This window comes from Siphateles boraxobius, unplaced genomic scaffold (genome assembly GCF_051911475.1).
Source record: "Siphateles boraxobius isolate OS27281-9 unplaced genomic scaffold, OSU_SipBor_1 475, whole genome shotgun sequence".
Taxonomy (NCBI): Eukaryota; Metazoa; Chordata; class Actinopteri; order Cypriniformes; family Leuciscidae; genus Siphateles; species Siphateles boraxobius.
This window is the reverse complement of record NW_027509114.1, coordinates 1-7,500: the sequence shown is the minus strand read 5'-3', so window position 1 is coordinate 7,500 and position 7,500 is coordinate 1. Positions and strand designations below refer to the sequence as shown.

Below are 7,500 nucleotides of genomic sequence, written 5' to 3'. Positions count from 1 at the left end.
AGCGAGGAGCTCCGGCGGGGCCGATCCAAGGACCTCACTAAACCACCCAATCGGTAGTAGCGACGGGCGGTGTGTACAAAGGGCAGGGACTTAATCAACGCGAGCTTATGACCCGCGCTTACTGGGAATTCCTCGTTGATGGGAAACAGTTTCAATCCCCAGTCCCGATCACGAGCGGGGTTCAGCGGGTTACCCGCGCCTCTCGGCGCAGGGTAGGCACACGCTGATCCGCCCATTGTGGCGCGCGTGCAGCCCCGGACATCTAAGGGCATCACAGACCTGTTATTGCTCCATCTCGCGTGGCTGAACGCCACTTGTCCCTCTAAGAAGTTGGACGCCGACCGCTCGGGGCCGCGTAACTAGTTAGCATGCCGGAGTCTCGTTCGTTATCGGAATGAACCAGACAAATCGCTCCACCAACTAAGAACGGCCATGCACCACCACCCACAGAATCGAGAAAGAGCTATCAATCTGTCAATCCTTTCCGTGTCCGGGCCGGGTGAGCTTTCCCGTGTTGAGTCAAATTAAGCCGCAGGCTCCACTCCTGGTGGTGCCCTTCCGTCAATTCCTTTAAGTTTCAGCTTTGCAACCATACTCCCCCCGGAACCCAAAGACTCGTGGTTTCCCGCACGCTGCCCGGCGGGTCATGGGAATAACGCCGCCGGATCGCGGGTCGGCATCGTTTACGGTCGGAACTACGACGGTATCTGATCGTCTTCGAACCTCCGACTTTCGTTCTTGATTAATGAAAACATTCTTGGCAAATGCTTTCGCTCTCGTCCGTCTTGCGCCGGTCCAAGAATTTCACCTCTAGCGGCGCAATACGAATGCCCCCGGCCGTCCCTCTCAATCATGGCCCCGGGTTCCAGAAACCCACAAAATAGAACCGGAGTCCTATTCCATTATTCCTAGCTGCGGTATTCAGCGGCGACGGGCGGCCTGCTTTGAACACTCTAATTTTTTCAAAGTAAACGCTTCGGGCCCCGAGGACCGGACACCCAGTTAAGGGCATCCGGGGGGCGCCGTGAGGCAGGGGTCCGGGACAGGCGGTGGCTCGCCTTGCGGCGGACCGCCGGCCCGCTCCCGAGATCCAACTACGAGCTTTTTAACTGCAGCAACTTTAGTATACGCTATTGGAGCTGGAATTACCGCGGCTGCTGGCACCAGACTTGCCCTCCAATGGGTCCTCGCCCATGGGTTTAGGATACGCTCATTCCAATTACAGGGCCTCGAAAGAGACCTGTATTGTTATTTTTCGTCACTACCTCTCCGTGTCGGAAATGGGTAATTTGCGCGCCTGCTGCCTTCCTTGGATGTGGTAGCCGTTTCTCAGGCTCCCTCTCCGGAATCGAACCCTGATTCCCCGTTACCCGTGGTCACCATGGTAGGCGCCGAATGTACCATCGAAAGTTGATAGGGCAGACATTCGAATGAGTCGTCGCCGCCGCGGAGGGCGCGCGATCGGCCCGAGGTTATCTAGAGTCACCAAAGCGGCCGGGGCGGCCGGAGCCGCACCCGGATGGGTTTTGGATCTGATAAATGCACGCGTCCCCGACCCCCCGAGGGGAGCCGGGTCGGCGCTCGTTTGCATGTATTAGCTCTGGAATTGCCACAGTTATCCAAGTAGCGGGTGGAGCGATCAAAGGAACCATAACTGATTTAATGAGCCATTCGCAGTTTCACTGTACCGACCGTGTGCACTTAGACCTGCATGGCTTAATCTTTGAGACAAGCATATGCTACTGGCAGGATCAACCAGGTAAGCCGCCTTGGAAGGAGAACCGCGACACGCTGGCTTCCTACACACGGGTCTCGCTCCGCCTCGTGGCCTGGGGCCCGAGGACGGCGCGGCCGCTCATAGGGCGCGTGCGGAACCCTCCTCCTCGGCAGAGGTGGGGGGTTTGTGGCCGCTGGGTCGAGGCCGTAACCGGGAAGGGTGCTTTTCGGGCGGGGAGGAGCGAGGCGTAGGTCGGTCTCGAAGACTGGACCGGGGGGTGTCGGCCACCCCGACCGTCCGATTCCGGAACCCACGCGCCCGCGTCCGCCGCCGCCGTCGCGGACATTCGTTTCAGACGGGCCATCTGAGTCTCCCGAGGTCGACGCGGCCTGCTTTCCCCGGAGGGAGGCCGCGTCTAGCGTCGACGCGCAGAGCGGGGAGGAGCAAGCTGCCCAAAGCGGTCTCGCGACCGGGCAGGGGCCGTCCCCAGGCGCGTCCAAAGTTCCAATCGACCAGGCTACCCCGAAAGTGACGGCCCGGAGGAGGGGGAGCGCTCCTCCGGACCCCGGGCAACCCGGAGGCGCCCGTTTTTTTCTCGTCCGTTGCCTTTTCTCCGATACCTTGTCCGAGCGGGGCCGTTGTCCCCTCCTCGACAAAACCCCGAAGGGCCGTTTTAGGACCGTCTTTGCTCCGACAGGAGCTCCGTCGCCGGGGACGGATTCTCACGTGCCCGAGACAGAGGCACTCTCCCCGGTCGCCAGCCGGGGAGACTCGTGTACGTGGTGACCCGGGTGAACCGCACCGTTTCGGACTCTGTCCGTTTCTTTAGGAGGATCGCCTGCCTGCCTCCTTCCGCGGGCCGCCCGCCTTCTCTCACCTTGTCCGAGCAGGGCGCTTGTCCCCTCCTCGACAAAACCCCGAAGGGCCGTTTTAGGACCGTCTTTGCTCCGACCGGAGCTCCGTCACCGCCGACGGATTCGTACGTGCCCGACACCTAGGCACTCTCCCCGGTTGCCAGCCGGAGAGTCTCGCGTACGTGGGAATCTGGGTGGACCGCACCGTTTTGGACTCTGTCCGTTTTTTTTCCTTCGCCCTTTCCTCCGTGGGCGCCCGCCCTCCGTCACCTTGTCCGAGCGGGAGCGTTTGTCGCCCTCCTCGACAAAACCCCCAAGGTCCGTTTTAGGACCGACGTCGCTCCGAAGGGAGCTCCGTCACGCGGACGGATTTGACCGTGCCCGAACCCGAGGCACTCTCCCTGGGAGTCTTCCAGGGAGGTTGGTCGTTGTGGGAATCTCGTTCGTCTGCAACGGACGGTGTCCGTTTTCAAAAAGTTTTCGGAGGTGCACCTTCCTCCGTCGCTCCAGGGGTGAGTCAAGCCCCCGGAGTCGTTTCGCCCTTTACCCAGACCGACAAGCGTATGGTTCTTTTTTTTTTTTTACCTCGGGATCGACCCCGGACGGCGAACCACCACGCGCGGGTTTCCTACACACGGGTCTCGCTCCGCTCGGCCCTGGGGCTCGAGGCGGCACGGCCGCTCATAGGGCGCGTGAGGAACCGTCCGTCAGGCGGGGCCAGGGTGGGAGGCCTCTGGATCAAGGCCGTAACCGGGAAAGGTGCTTTTCGGGCGGGGAGGAGCGGGGCGAAGGTCGGGCTCGAAGACTGGACCGGGGGGTGTCGGCCACCCCGACCGTCCGATTCCGAATTCCACGCGCCCGCGTCCGCCGCCGCCGTCGCGGACATTCGTTTCAGACGGGCCATCTGAGTCTCCCGAGAGTCGACACGGCCTGCTTTCCCCGGAGGGAGGCCGCGTCTAGCGTCGACGCGCAGAGCGGGGAGGAGCAAGCTGCCCAAAGCGGTCTCGCGACCGGGCAGGGGCCGTCCCCAGGCGCGTCCAAAGTTCCAATCGACCAGGCAACCCTGACAGTGACGGCCCGAAGGAGAGGGTGCGCCCCTCCGGGCCCCAGGCAACCCGGAGGCGCCCGTCTTCCGTTAACCTTGTCCGAGAAGAGTGTGGCGACGGTCCCCCACCTCCTCTACAACACCCCTAGCGTCCGTGTTCGGACCGTCTTTGCTCCAGCAGGAGCGCCATCAAGCGTACGGATCTGACTTTGAGCAGGCCACGGTCGGGTCTGCGAGCACAGGGCTCTCGTTTGCATGCAAGATCTTGGACACTGTCCATTTTCTTACGAGGAGTGTTGTGTGTCTTTCACCCTCTGCTCGCCCAGGACGGTGCACCTTCACACACTGGATGCACGCCCAGGGCACCGGCGGTGAGTCTGGGTGTCCAAACCAGCCCCCGCGTTTACTGGAAGTCTCGCCCGCACAGAGTGCATTTTATCTGGGCTGAGCCAGACCGCTTCCCCACCCGGTCTGACCACCACGGTTCTCTGTTCCGTGGACCTCATTCGATCGGACACTGTCCGTAATTTCATTTTTCTTTCGGAGGTGCACCTTCCTCCGTCGCTCCAGGGGTGTCTCAAGCCCCTGGAGTCGTTTTGCCGTTTACCCAGACCGACGGTTCGACAAGCATATGGTTTTTGTTTTACCCCGGGATCAACCGAGGAGCCCCGGGACGGACGAACCTGCGACGCGCGGGTTTCCTACACACGGGTCTCGCTCCGCTCGGGCCTGGGCTCGAGGCGGCACGGCCGCTCATAGGGCGCGTGAGGAACCGTCCGCCGTGAGGGCGGGGGGTGGTAGGCCTCTGGATCGAGGCCGTAACGGGGAAGGGTGCTTTTCAAAGCGGGTGGGAGGCGCGGGGCGAAGTCAGGCTCTGTGCCGTGATGGGGGGCCCCCAACGAAACCCCGCCAACCGTCAAAGCCTGACGACGCTCCCGACGCCACCGCTGCGGACATCCGTTTTCAGACGGGCCATCTGAGTCTCCCGAGGTCGACGCGGCCTGCTTTCCCCGGAGGGAGGCCGCGTCTCGAGTCGACGCGCAAAGCGGGGAGGAGCAAGCTGCCCATAGCGGTCTCGCGACCGGGCAGGGGCCGTCCCCAGGCGCGTCCAAAGTTCCAATCGACCAGGCAACCCTGACAGCGACGGCCCGAAGGAGAGGGTGCACCCCTCCGGGCCCCAGGCAACCCGGAGGCGCCCGTCTTCCGTTACCTTGTCCGAGGAGAGTCTGGGTGTCCAAACCAGACCCGCGCGTTTCCTGGAAGTCTCGCCCGCACAGAGTGCACTTTATCTGGGCTGGGTCAGATCGTTTCCCAACCCGGTCTGACCACCACGGTTCTCACTTTTTCAAATTTGACTCCAGAGTCAGGCCCGCCAAGGGGACTTTGCGCTTGATTAGTGCCCAGGAAGTCTGCACCCTTCCTGGGATGCAGTTAGATAAGAAAACCAGCAGCCGTCATTTTCCTGGAGGTTTCGTACATGCAGAGATCCACCGCCGCGGTGGTGATTGAATTCTTTCTCTCCCCAGCGCAACATGACCGGGCTTTTTTTTTTTTCCTGGGGGCCCTCTCCCACCAGGACTTCCAGAGCTCCACCGCGCGCACTGTGTAATCTGGATTTTATACCCAAGCAGAGAGACTCTGAGCGGGGGGCTCACGGTGGTCTGTTAATGGGTTCTGTGTGCCCTCCACCGCACTACTTCCCCTCCCCGATAAAGACCCCAAGGTCCGTTTTAGGACCGTCTTTTCTCCAGAAGGAGCTCCAGGGGTGTGGAGCGAAACTGAATCTGACCCAGGACGGCGCACCCTCCCTGGGATGGCCAGGGAGGTTCTGAGATCGTGGAGCTCTGATCACACGGCAACATTTTGGACTCTTGTCAATTTTTCAAATTTGACTCCAGAGTCAGGCCCGCCAAGGGGACTTTGAGCTTGATTCGTGCCCAGGAAGTCTGCACCCTTCCTGGGATGCAGTTAGAGAAGAAAACCAGCAGCCGTCATTTTCCTGGAGGTTTCGTACATGCAGAGATCCACCGCCGCGGTGGAGATTGAATTATTATTTCTCTCCCCAGTCAGAGCGTACCCCGGGCGGGCTTTTATTTTTTTCCCTGGGGGTCCCACCAGGACTTCCAGAGCTCCACCGTGCGCACTGTGTAATCTGGATTTTTATACCCAAGCAGAGAGACTCTGAGCGGGGGGCTCACGGAGGTCTGTTAATGGGTTCTGTGTGCCCTCCACCGCACTACTTCCCCTCCCCGATAAAGACCCCAAGGTCCGTTTCAGGACCATCTTTTCTCCAGAAGGAGCTCCAGGGGTTGGGGCGAATCTGAATCTGAACCAGGACGGCGCACCCTCCCTGGGATGGCCAGAAAGGTCTGATACCATGGAAGCTCTGAACCCACAGCAACCTTTTGACTCCAGAGTCATGCCCGCCATGGGGGCTTTGGATTCGATTCGTGCCCAGGAAGGCTGCACCCTTCCTGGGAAGCACTTAGAGAAGTAAACCAGCAGCCGTCATTTTCCTGGATGTTTCGTACATGCGGTGATCCACCCCCGCGGTGGAGATTGAATTCTTTCTCTCCCCAGCCAGAGCACACCCCGGCCGGGCTTTTTTTTCCCCTGGGGGCCGTCTCCCACCAGGACTTCCAGAGCTCCACCGAGCGCACTGTGTAATCTGTATTTTTATACCCACGCAGAGAGACTCCGAGCGGGGCTCACGACGGTCTGTTCATGGGTTGTGCGTGCCCTCCACCGCTCTACTTCCCTTCCCCGATAAAGCCCCGAAGGTCCGTTTCAGGACCGTCTTTTCTCCAGATGGAGCTCCAGCGGGTGGCGGGCGAATCTGACTCTGGCCCAGGACGGTGCACCCTCCCTGGGCTAGCCAGGGAGGTCGTAGAGCATGGAGCTTTGAACCCACAGCAACTTTTTGGACTCGGTCAATTTTTTTCGAATTTGACTCCAGAGTCAAGCCCGCCATGGGCGTTTGAGCTTGCTTCGTGCCCAGGAAGGCTTCTCCACCTCCTCTACAAAAGCCTGAAGGGACGTTTTAGGACCGTCTTTGCTCCACACAGAGCTCCAGGGAGGGCGGGGGAATCTGACTCTTGCCCAGGACGGTGCACCCTCCCTGGGACGGCCAATGAGGGTCGTAGAGCATGGAGCTCTGAACGCACCGCAACTTTTTTGGACTTTGTCATTTTCAAGAGCTTGGCTTCAGGGTCATTTTCTCCACGGGCTTTGGGCTTTATTCGTGCCCGGGAGAGGTGCGCTTTGCCTGGGATGGACTTTTTCAGAAGAACGGGCCCGTCTTTTCCTGGAGGTTTCATGTTTTTAAGAGCTCCGCCGTGGCGGAGATTGAACTCGCTCACCCAGCCAGAGTGCAACCTCTCCGGCTTGGTCCACTGCCTTGAAGGCCCTGGAGCTTTGAGACCACAGCAACATCGTGGACTCTGTCATTTGTAAGAGCTTGTCTCCTCCACAGAAGCCCGAAGGGCCGTTTTAGGACCGTCTTTGCTCCAATATGAGCTCCAGGGAGGGCGGGCGAATATGACTCTGGCCCAGGACGGTCCACCCTCCCTGGGCTTCCCAGTGAGGTCCGAGAGCATGGAGCTCTGAACGCACCGCAACTTTTTTGGACTTTGTCATTTTCAAGAGCTTGGTTTCAGGGTCATTTTCTCCATGGGCTTTGGGCTTTATTCGTGCCCAGGAGAGGTGCGCTTTGCCTGGGAAGGACTTTTTCAGAAGAACGGGCCCGACTTTTCCTGGAGGTTTCATGTATTTAAGAGCTCCACCGTGGCGGAGATTGAACTCGCTCACCCAGCCAGAGTGCAACCTCTCCGGCTTGGTCCACTGCCTTGAAGGCCCTGGAGCTTTGAGACCAACGCAACTTTTAG

General features: G+C 60.1%; 1 long non-coding RNA gene and 1 other non-coding gene across 2 annotated transcripts in view; both read right to left on the bottom strand.

Moving 5' to 3' along the window:
• The window catches only part of LOC143710555 (18S ribosomal RNA), a 1,863-nt gene extending 101 nt beyond the window's left edge, over nucleotides 1-1,762 (bottom strand). Inside the window, exon 1 of the ribosomal RNA XR_013194584.1 lies at nucleotides 1-1,762. This exon is cut by the window's left edge and continues 101 nt beyond it. This is a non-coding gene — a ribosomal RNA (18S ribosomal RNA).
• Nucleotides 1-4,840, bottom strand: part of LOC143710552 (uncharacterized) — a 26,885-nt gene extending 22,045 nt beyond the window's left edge. Inside the window, exon 1 of the long non-coding RNA XR_013194581.1 lies at nucleotides 3,712-4,840. This is a non-coding gene — a long non-coding RNA (uncharacterized LOC143710552). The remainder of the gene's footprint in view (nucleotides 1-3,711) is intronic.
• Nucleotides 4,841-7,500: the final 2,660 nt, after the last annotated feature.